We start from the raw sequence: 12,337 nt of genomic DNA, 5'->3' as shown, positions 1-12,337 counted from the left end.
AACAAATATCCATGACTTTTGGATTTGGAAAATCCAAAACTGTTCTCACGTGTTCCCTGTGTGTTTATATCATATGCCTTTATAGAACTTCTCTTCGTACAAACAGCTATCCCTCACATCACATTTTTTGTTCCAGTTCTTTCCAAAATAATTACGCAGAAATCTAAAGAGTTACAATTACGGTGCTGTCTCCTTAAAGGCAGCAGAGATAGACAATTTTTATTTTGATGTCCTAATAATTTTACCAAAGTCTTTAGCTAATCTGATTACTGTTTATGATAAAATTAGATAATTCACAAGAAAATAATTATCTATATGTACTGTGTCTATATGACACCCTGTGAAGCTGATCAGTAATCGGGTTAGTTTAATCAATCTATATATATATAACTCACAATCCTTTAACCATGCTTAGCATTATATCAAGGAATAAATAGTCCAATTTTGAAATTTAATTTTCAAAGATGCCTTCTTTGACCCTAGCTGTATAAAATGAAAAAGATGGGACCAAGAAGTATAGAAATCATATGACAATTTCTCTTTGGCCAGTGACACAGATTCTCTTAACCAATCCCCCCACCCCAAAATGTACTGAAAAACTGTTCTGTCATATACAAGAGAAAGAGGCTGTTGGGGGAAGGCATAACCAGAGATGGCAAAGGTACTCAAACAGGGATTTGCAGGGAACAATGTTGCTTCCAAAACCAAAACACTTCCACATCTTAGTTACAGGAAAACAGCTGCTTACTGGCTCCCTTGTACTGTGCCACCATTGTCTCACACTCATTGTTTTGGTTATTCATTGCTATATAACAAACAACCCCCAAATGTAATGGCTTTAAACTACAACCATTTTATTTGCTCACAATTCTGTGGGCCAGAAATTTGGGCAGTGCTCAGTAGGGCTGTTCTTCTGTTCTGTATTGCGTCAGCTAGGGTTCAAACTTCCAAGATGGCTTCCATGTGGCTGCATCCAGCTGGCTGCTGAAATGGTCAAAAGTTCCAGGAATGCCTCAGTTACATGTCTGATGCCTCAGTGTACCTTCATGTAGCCTCTCTTTCCTCATGCAGCTAGTCTGAGCTTCCTCATGGCACGGTGGACTGACATTTTACGTGGTCCTCTGACATCTTACATGGTGGCTAAGTTTCACAAGGAGTAAAAGCAGAAAGTGTAGCTCTCTTGAGCCCCAGTCTTTAAAGTTACACAGCATCACTTCTGCCACATTCTATTGTTCAAAACTAACATCAGGCAGCACACACATCCAAGATTCATAAAGGTGGAGAAATAGACTCTTCCTCCAGAGGAGAACAGGGACAAAAGAAATCCGCAGCCATGTTTCACAGTCTACCATACCTACCAACCTCATGTCATCATTCATCTGGTCACACTAAAGCACCAAGTTTTAACTCCCCTTCTTAATCTTTGAACCATTTTCTCTGCCTTCCAAGATCCCTGAAACCTGAAATACAAACAGTTTAATGATACCAAATGTTTCAAATTAGTGTCTGTCTTATTGTTCCTGGTAGTTGGGGAGGGGATCAATATTAATGAAGAGAGAAGCAGTAAACATTGTTAATGAGGATAAAGTAGCAGAGAACCAGCTACTGCAGGGCTGTGTTTCAGCACGCAGTGGATAAAATGACACTGGGTATGAAAACCTGAATCTCTGATGCACCCACAAAAATAACAACCCCAAAGTTAGCACTATCGGTAAATTTTAATAGATGATGTCTTACAAAAAGCTCTTGCTTGAAATGCAGCCCAAAGACTAAATTAGAGTCAAAGCCCCAGTCAGTTAACTGTGCTATAACATGTGAAGAATTGATTTTCTTATTTTCAGCTGTCAGAGCTGCTACAAAGAATGAGTTTTAATTCTGGAGATGTTATTAAACTCCTTGCTTAACTGGCAGAAAAATGGAACTGCTAGCTGGGTGATGGTGGAGCTGCTGTCGGATTGAATGACACCTGTCAGAGTATGATGAATGACCCTCTCTTCCCCACAATCCCCTGTTCTGTCACTCAGGTGAGGCCCATTAATCTTCATCCTGGGGCTGTCAGGCTAGGCACCCATGACGACAAAATGTCTTCAAGCATTTACCCCCAAGATGCACGGAACAATAGGATCTTCTCATTGTCAGAGCCACATCGAATTAGCATAATTTATTATGACTTCCCTCCCCCTCACTCCCTACCTCTATCACCACCCCCCAAAAAGCAAGTGGGGGCTAGATGGGATTAGACAGATGGAGTGTAGGACCAGACTGCCAACTACCAAGCCCCCTGCAGTGCCTGATGAGGGGGGGAACATCTCTACAAACCAATCAAAAAGCTGGCAGTTCAATTACAGAGTAATAAAGGGACATTCATCATTCAATTAGGCACCTGTCATGGTTTCACAAAAGGGAAAACTTCTAACCTGAGACTCCGGGGAGAAGATGCTACAACCAGGAGACAGGGAAATAAATGAAAAAAGGGACAAAGTCAATTACTGGCCAACCAGACAAAAGGATATATGTTTTTTTTAAAAAGTGGGGGGAAGTTCTCCCTAGGCAAAAATCAGAAAAGTTAGATGACCTTACCCAGATTAAAAGGGGCTAATATTAAAAGTAGCATGGTGCCCTCTTCTGTGGTAACATCTCATGATTCAATTTTCCCTTTACAAGCTGCCCAGGAAACTGAATTTTGTAAGAAAAAAAAATCAGAAGGAAAGAATAACTCTGTTACTCAAAGGCATTGTTCTTTAAATGACTAAGACATGAGAGCTAAAAAGAGAGAGCCCAAGTGGACATTTAACTTGGATGCTTCATTGTATAAAGGGGGAACGATCCCATATGGTATTTTGAAAATATGATGCCCTGATAATGACTGGATCTAAAAGTTGACAAATTTGATTTCTTTGCAAGTGTTTATGCTGGTAATGGAAGCCAGAACAGGATTTTCAATGGAAAGAAATTTCAAAAAATTTTCCGGCTAAAATTTGTTCTTATGATCAAATGGCTATTTTGTACCTTCATTCATGCTGAAGGTTCCAGACGGCTTTTATCAGGCAAGACAAGCAGATGAACCGCAGACTGTTGAAGCTAGAAGTAATCATAGCAATGATCTTAGCCAGCCCTTTCACATTTTGGGACGCACAGACCCAGGCCTGCCCACCCTGGAGCTGGCTGTGTAAGGCACCCAGCAAGTCCCTATCAGGGACTGGACATTCCACCACCTCAACTCTGCGCTCGTGCTCACTCCACGGCTCAGCACGGCTTCCCATATGCTTTGAATTATCTTCCCAGAGATTTTTAAAACAACAACAAACATTTTCCAAAAAACATCTAGCAAAGCTTCTCATGTTGTAAAATAGACATAGGTAGCGTCAAGTAAAATAAAATATTTCTATTTTGAATGGGATTTGCACATAATCACTTTTATTGAATTCATTGTTCATTCTAATAACATTTCTCTGTAGATTGTCAAGAGGCAGATTTGTAATATACATATTATTTCTTTTTATAGTGATTCCGGCCATGAGTTTCAGTGTCAACATCCAGCATGTGTCATCTTTCCAGACACCAGGCTTTCTGACGTGATTCTGAAAGGTCCTTAGATTTTATCATGTCCCTTCTTTTTGATTTCAGGGAAGAGAATTTCTTTCTTTTCCTTCTCACTTTCTTTTGTTGTTTTCTCTCTTAAGTTCTTTCTTATTTTCATATTTTTTATTTGAAAAAATACTTTATACTCTAGGTAAACTATACAACCAAGATGAGGTTAATTTTGAGAACAACTATTTCAAGGAAATGTAAAGTTCTATAGAGAGAAGGAAGATGCTTAATTCAGGCTTTTGTGGAAATACTGGACAATGGTATTCTTAAATTTAAGATCCCTATGGGGGAAGAAAAATCTATGTCATGTGTAAAGGACATAGGTGTGTATGTCTGTATTTAAACACACATGTTATAGCACACTCACAAACATACATATACACACCACATACTGTAAATGTATTCTTTTCAATTTTGGTTTTGAAGACTCATCTGCTGCAAAACAGAAAAAAACAAGGCAAAGTTGACCTCACATTGCTGTATACTAAGATATATTGGTGAACCCTCTCTGCTCTTTTTTCACAAGCCCTTAAATGTCATATCCTAAAGTCAGTAAGGTGGGTTAGTCCATCCAGCATGTGTTTATTGGTTTAATAGGCCTCTGTGATATATTGTCAATTCTGTTGGAAGGAGTGGGGTAGGGAGGAGAGAATGACTTTTGCTACCTCCTCTTCCCATCTCTATCCTCCTGGTTAGAGCCATGCTGATACATTTTTAAATCTAAGAGGGACTGTGACGTTTTTCCAGGTTTACATTTTTTATTGGGAAAATTAAAACAAGATTAAAAGATGAACATTGAAAGTCATCAAGGTCATAATTACTTAGAAATAAAAAAATTCTGAGATGGAAGAGTGTACTTTTGAGCTGGGATTAAGTCCCTACCCAGTGGTGAAATTTCAATAAATGCTTATCGGTGCTAACAGAACAAAGACTTAGAAGAATTGGATCTAATAAAGTCTTAGACATAACCAAAACACACAAAAAGTTTTACACTTTATGTGAAAATTTGCCTTGCAGGGTCCAAGTGTGTGATGGTGGCTGGACACCGCACCTGGGGCAGAAGGACTATTTGCTACCACGGATAAACCGTGAAATCCCAGGTGGCCATTTCGTTTCTTTGGGCTTTAGTTTACTCATCTATAAATTAAAAGAGTTGAATTAAATCATCTCAAGATCCTTTCTACCTAAAATGACATGATTTTTTAATTTATAGCTTAAAGTTGTGTTTTCAGAATGACCCATCCTGTGTTGATGAAGAAGCCCGTGCTAGTGGGAGGCTGGCCTCCAATTACAACACCAAAAAATAAGAGAGGTTGTATCCTGTTTAATTTCATGCAGTCGGTATAAAGTGTGCATTGCAGATAGCACAGACAATACAGAAAGGGCCTGTTGACTCTAACCCTCTGAGAGCTTCCCAGCATTCCCACCGGGAACAGCAGGGCTGGACCCAGTGCTCACTGCTTATGGAAATTGCCTGGGCTTGAACTGCTTCCAGGGCCAGTGGTTCAGTTGCGTCTTTAGCATGTAAGGCTAAACTGAAATTAGATAAAAGTAAATACTGCATACAAGAAAGGGTAAAACAATTTCAAGGTAGCTCTTCTTTAACACAGTCAATATTGCTATTCTAATAATTTAAAATTTTTAAGTTGAATTCAAATTATTTCTTTACCAGAGAGCTTGAATGAAGGGAAAATTATGGCCAGCCATGGTTCACCATGGCACACACAGAAAATGATGACATCTCACTGAGAAAGAAAAAAACCAATGTCTCCAACCTTTCATTGCAGAGCTTGGTTTCTGATAGGCTTTTTCTATTGGCGGGCACCTTCCTTTCCTCGGAACTCATAAAGCATTTGATTGTTCATCTTTTCTGTGACATGTTTTACTCTATCAATATCGCATTTATATCTACTTCTCTGTTTCCCTGCCTTTTTGTGTACATAATAACTATTTTGTTTCAAGGCTGAATCGTAGCATATTTTATTGAAGACACTTTAAGGGAAACTCAACCCAAGGCCAGCAGTACAACACACATCACTCAACTGAAGTTAGGACAATACGAACAGCTGTGACCAGGTTTTGGCATATGCAGGCAATGACAACCACCTCATCACTACCACCTGGCCAAAAGTGATTGTAAAATATTGCCAGAAAAACACATTCAGATTTCAGAGAGGCTAAATGAGGGTGGGGGCGGGGAACGTGCATTTTGGAATCCACGACACAGGATAAATGGTTAGGACGTCTGTTGGTCCAGGGCAACCAGTCTGAGGGTCTCAGCCATCCCCGCCCAGCCAAGTGCCCCCAGGAGTAAGGACAACAGTAGCCTGAGCACACCTGTAACCCATTCTCGGCATGATTCACTGAGAAGAGCCAACTTAAAGGTCTAGAGAGAGAAATTCCAGACAATATTTGTCTAACTCCAACTCCATAGAACTGTGACTAGTTGAGATTTAATAAATCAGAATCCATCTGGCAAAAGTCTCCATTTGCCTTTGGCTTTGCAGTCTACCTGCCAAAGCTAAGGAATTATATTCATGTATTCTTATTTCTTTTTGTTCTTTCAAAGCATTTGAATCCTTGCTCTCTTTCCTAGTATGTGGATAGTCATAACTGGCTGGGGAGTAGAACGTCAAACATTTCCTCACACTCATCTCTGCCTTGCCTCATCTTGTCAATCTGTCTATCAGGCAGTGTCACCTGTACTGTCCCTCATCCCATCTGTCCAGACCAAACAAAAAGTACTTCCAGCTCTTGCCTTTTTTTACCCTCACTACCTACATGGGATAATGACACTGGTCAGCATCCCAGCCTCCAGCATTCCACTGCCTGAAGAATAGAAACTGGCTTCCTGCGCTTTGTTGGCTTTGAGTGAGTGAACTGAATTAGCAGACTCAGCACAAGCCCAGCCTCTGTCCCACTCCAAAGCTCACTCACTATTAGGCTCACTGGTCTTCATTCAGAAAGCTCACTGAAATCAGTTCATCCTCTCTCTTACATGAAACAATTTTGTGCCTAAAACTATGGCTGATTATGGTAAATAATCTCTAAAAAAAAAATTAAAATAAGCTTACATAGAACTGGAAACCACACAGACTTGGGTATTTTGCATTAAGCCTGCAGACACATCTTCACCTGCATGACTCAGACTGCAAATGCAAAATTCTGTCTTTTTCTGTTTCATTCAGTTTCCTCTGGAACATGCAGGCAGTGCGCAGGCCTCCATCTCACAATCTTCTTGACTACAGACAGGCAGGGCTGAATGATAGGCATGACTGAGCACCCGTATTCATTCACTTATTCACTCATTTACTTATTCAGTGGGGATCTGTTTTATGTCTGGCATTCTCCAGAAATTCACAGTGTAATGCAGGAGAATCATACATAGATAGATAATTATAACACAGTGTGATAATAAGCATAATATACAGACAGGCCCCGAGTATTAGGAAGGCACCAAGTCAGAGGTGCCCTAATTCCCAGACACTCTCAGAAGTTAGACTGCCCCTGCAGCAGACTTCCATCATCATGTCTGATAACCCAGCTAAGTACTGAGATGAGAGGATGCTTCAGCAGAATAAAAGGAAACTACAGAACAGAGTCTTTGTTTACACTCCAGGTAAGGAAACGGAGGGTTAAAAAAAGTAATCACACCCACCAACGCAAAAAGAGGAAGATGGCAAAGTATCAGGGATGCAGCTGGATGAATAATTGATGAGCTGGTGGCCTAACAGAGAGTCTCATTAATATGATCCTGCAGGTTCATTAAGTACTATTCCAGGCTTGTCTTGGAGAGAGCCTCCTGAGTCTTGATTAGGGATTGTGTGGCTTTCGCTTCGACATCAGAACTTTGGGCCTTGGGTTCTGACAACTGCTTCCTAAGCTCCCATCCTTGTACCCCAGCACCTTCCAGAAGCTCTTCCCGATCCCCCTCTCACTAATCATGGGCCCCTAACCATGACAGTCAGTCCTAGTAAATAATATATCAAGATAAATGATAATTGTTCTGTTTTAAGTGTCTCCTAATGAGCATCATAAATTAAAAATTAATATTGCAAAGACTGTATGAATAGCATCAAATCCATAAACAAAGCAGCGGGTATCACGCTTGCAAATGAAAGCTAAACACCTCCCTCGCTCTCTTTTCCATTCCCCACCTCTATTCACCCTCCCCCAACTCCTTCCCCACCTCCCTCCTAGTCTGCAGACCTGACATCCAAGCTACTCGGAAGTGCATTGCAAGTAATAATACCACTTTCTTTTTTTCTTCCCACATATTATTTCTGGCCTGCTACTTACCTATCTGGTTTAGTGTGACTTGAAGACCCCATCCAGAGATTTTATTTCTCATTATTTATTTTCCTTAGCCAGAGAGGGACAAAGTAGAATTGAATTACGAAAAACTTATAGGTGGGGCAGATGAACTAGATTAGATCCCATACAAAGGTGGAATATAGAGGCCCTTTCGCTGGCATTGAATAAGTTCTGTCTTTCCATATTAGAGAACAGTATTTCAAACTGAGTCACATTTTGGAGAAGACTATATCCTAGCATGTTAACAAGAGCTTTTTACTCTCTGTTTAGTGGGATTATAGTTATTACGCCGTTTTCCTTTTTGGTGCTTTTCTGAATTTTCCAAATTTCTACAATTTTTTATCATGACCTATGTAACAGGAAAAAGAAAGAAAATATCATTCAGAAGTGAAGAAAAGTACTTGGTCAGACACAGAAGCTCAGTCACAAAGGTTAAAATAACCATTTTATGAGCCTTTTTATAATGCACCAGACACTGTGAGGTGTGCATCATCACTATCCTTCACAGCAGCACTGAAGGGTAGATGATATTATTCCCAGCATCCTATCGCTGTCTAGGGGGAAAGGAGGCATAGCCAACGGGCTCTGAGCATTCCAACTCCTTTTTTTGAGATGGACACACGGACCGCCTTGGCCCAGTGGCATTAAATATTCCACCAGTGTAACCAATACCTGTAGTTGGAATTCAGAGCTCACCCAGCAACATGCTGGCTATCATTTGGCTCCCATCGCAGGCTGCCAATGGTGAGAGTGCACACGGGTCATGCTTATGTAAATATTCCAGACCATATGGCAGCTGTATTTCTCACCGTAACTGAACACATTGGCTTTGTTCTATATAAAATCAATTTTGCAAAAACTTGAGTTCAGTTGCTTTTGGACTGAAAGAATAAAGATTTCCTAAGCCCTCACTGATTGCTGTACTCTCTGTACCAAATCTATATGAGCTCCACGTCCCTGGATGCTCTTTCTCAGTTGATTCACTTGTTTTACTAATTTAAGGACTCAAACGTTCACACAGCTATATATGGAGAAAATATAAAAACAATTCACCTTTTTTGGCACCTGAGCTACATAACCAATAAAGGTGGTTTCACTTCAAGCCATTACCCAGATTACTTTTACTAAACTTAGCTGAAATGCCATCCTGTGCCTTTGAGGAGTATGCATTGGTGCTGGCATTGCTAGCACTGTAATTCCCTCACACGAATAGAGGCACAATGGTCGTAACATTATGACAATGAAAAACTGGACCTCTCTCTCCCTGGGATACCCTAATGCTAACAATGGCTAAGCCTCCCAAAACCAAAGTGCATATAAGAATACAGTGCTTAAGCTAATTAAATCTGCTGCAGAACCAGGAGAATTCCAAGAATAGCAGTAACACATTTTTATTTTATAAAATTGTCCCCATTGAAACAACAGATCTGAATGCAAATGTAAAACTAAGCATTCCATAATGCTCACTTTCACATCTGTCAACATTTTAGAGAAACTTCAAGAGGAATACATTTGTGGTTCTAGAAATCCTTGCTTTATGCATAGAAGACATTTGAGGGGACTTTGTTTTCACAAGTATCCAGGTATCAAATAAAAAAATATCGTAGACCTTTGAAGATGGAAGAGAACATGAGAGTCACGTAGACTTACCCCTCATTTAACATGTGTGATGAAAGTTCAGAGAGGTTGAGCCATTGCTCAAGAATTACTCACATGATTATATTTCAGGAAATCTGAAGGCAAAAAAGAAATTAGGGACAGATTTCCCACTGTACCCTTAGCATTTGAATGGTAGATCACTCGGTCTTAGATCAAGGGCTAAGCCAGACAAAATTCACTGGCCACCTGACCTTTCTGTATTTTTACAAGCAAAATTAAATAGGGAATTGAAACATTTACCCAAATTGCTTTTGTTTGTTGTCTGAGCTCTGTTTAGCTTTTTTAAAAAAATGAACTACAGTAGAATAAGCAGTGTGACACATCTTGTAGTATTTAAATATTAATAAAATTATATTTCATATAAAATTTATAGTTTTTATTATTCATATAGGTATTATTTCATGAAACTTCACGTTTCAGTTATATTTATATGTACATACAGATACATATATACCTATGCATATATGTGTATGCATGCATATTATATATATGCTGGGTTATAATATAAAATGTATTTCTTACTGTGAGTCACAGTATAAAAGATCACAATTAACTTCAGTAGGTATTTTACTTTTGGCCTCCCTCAACTGTCTTTAAAAACAAAATACCAACAAGAAAAAGAAAATGTAAAATAGAAGCTTCTCATAAAAAGTTGGAGGAACTTTGCATTAAACAATCATTTTCTTATCACTGAAGCCTGAACTGTTCTTTCAATTCCAGGCCTAGTAGAATGCCCTGTAGATTACTAAAAAGGAAATATTAAATTTAGGAAACTAGGAAAAAGGGCAAATGCACAAAAGATGAAAAAGGAAACAGAGTTTTCTTTCATTATTTTAACACATTTTTTTCCTTTCTTAAAATCAAAGTTTGCGTTAAACAGCAAATGTAATTTACTCAGTCTTTGGTATATAGTAGATACACAATAATATGCATTAAAGGAATGCCGAACTAAGAGATAGATAGAAGAGCAGACTTTAAACTCTGCTACTAACTTTCTGTACAAACTGGGCAAAGTTTATAATTTCTCTGAGCTCCAATTTAACAGTACAGAGAGGTGACTGGGCAAGAGTGGCATTTCCTTCAGGGACATTTGCAGAACTCTTTCCATGGGAGGTTAATAAATGGCCCATGGAAATCATTTATAACTGATAGGTGAATAGGTGGTCCCTTCACCGATTTCTGTGTCCTCCCTCCTCATCTATGTATTCATGATCATCCAGTGAGTCCGAATTTCCTGGCTCTGAAACGGTGACCTCCAAAGAAGAAGAAGAAGGAGAAGATCCACAAAAGAAGAAAAAAAATCCCTCTAGATTTCTTCAACAGAAAGAAAAAGTATATCCAACTACATAGACCAGATACCAGTAGGCTCCTCAAACTGCAAAGCAATAGTTTTGGCTGTGAATTAGTGACTTCTTTTATTTTCCACACTTCCTTTCTTTTCATACGTCTGACCTTTCACAGAAAGGACAGTGAGACACACTGGGTGCGGTGGCGTGTGCCTGTAGTCCCTGCTACCCTGCTAATAGGGAGGCTGAGGAGAAAAAGAACAGAGAAACAGGAGGCATATTTTGTTCAAATCAATACCTTATCTAAAAGACAGCACAGCAACAGGCACTGCGCACCATTTGTTCAGGAGTGGTTCCGCAGTCACGACCAAGTTGAAGGTCTGGAATTAGCAGGAGCCCCACCCGCCTACCTCTGTGACTGTGGGATCAAAGGAGAGCCAGATGAGCCCCAGCTCTGGCGTTGTGACTGCCATCATGGACAGCTGCAATTCCAGCTTGCTAACACTAGAGTCAGAAAACACAGATAACCCTTTCTATGAAGAAGTTCTGAGTTTGGGTAGCCAGGAGGCATGTTTTACTTATAATATAATACAGTATAATACGTAAAAGTGTACGTAACACTACATTAGGCAAATCACTGAGACTCTAAGCTTCAATTTCCTTATGCAAAACGGGAATAAAACCAGAATCTACCTTATGAGTTGTGGAAAGAATTAAATTTATTTGTAGGACTTGACCCAATATCCGATACATAGTAAGTGTTCAATAAATATGTCTGTTTTTATTATAGTATAACTGAATTCAGACCATGATTGAGAGAGCAAGGATAATGAAAATTTAAATGATGTGTTAGTATAGACGCATTCTGCTGTGTTATAAATGCATTAGAAAGACACTGGGGAGGTATACACATTGAATTGGAAACTAGTGAGGCCTTCATGGTCCATTTTGTTCACTTTACTCTAGCAAATGGCTTGGAAGAGTTGAAGGAAACCAATTGGTCACCCCTAGATGATTAGCAAATCTTGTATTTAATGGGCAGGCAGGGATACATCCGCTTCTCATGAGACATCCTCTTGCCATAAATTTCCATTCTTTGTTTAAAATTGCAATACCTTTTGGACCAAAAATCTCTGGGCATTTTGCATCCCTTCTGCCATCCTGAAGTTTGTATATGCCAATGAATACCTCTTAAGTTATCATTATGCAACACTGATATTTTGCTATGTGGTCTCTAATTATCTTTATGTGGTCAAAGATGGCTTCAGTGTACCCTAGCAAAGCAGATGACTGCTACTCTTGCTCTTTTAGCTCAGGGAAGTGGAGATGGAGCAAGAACAGCAGCTTGTCCAAAAGGCTCACGGTCTGCATGAGTGACTGGGCCACTGTACCCTTAAATGTGGTCATCAGCCAAATGGCAATGCTGGCCCTGTAACCACCCACCCCACATGCAAATCAGGCTAATACTGACTTATTTGCAAGAGCTG

At 39.5% G+C, this 12,337-nt stretch overlaps 1 long non-coding RNA gene across 1 annotated transcript in view; it reads right to left on the bottom strand.

The window, feature by feature from the left end:
* Positions 1–549: 549 nt before the first annotated feature.
* LOC138400119 (uncharacterized) overlaps positions 550–12,337 on the bottom strand; it is a 95,396-nt gene continuing 83,608 nt past the window's right edge. The window contains exon 4 of the long non-coding RNA XR_011236209.1: positions 550–1,460. This is a non-coding gene — a long non-coding RNA (uncharacterized lncRNA). The remainder of the gene's footprint in view (positions 1,461–12,337) is intronic.

This window comes from Eulemur rufifrons, chromosome 19 (genome assembly GCF_041146395.1).
Source record: "Eulemur rufifrons isolate Redbay chromosome 19, OSU_ERuf_1, whole genome shotgun sequence".
Classification (NCBI taxonomy): Eukaryota; Metazoa; Chordata; class Mammalia; order Primates; family Lemuridae; genus Eulemur; species Eulemur rufifrons.
The sequence above is the reverse complement of the archived record's forward strand: the minus strand, read 5'-3'. Positions and strand labels throughout refer to the sequence as shown.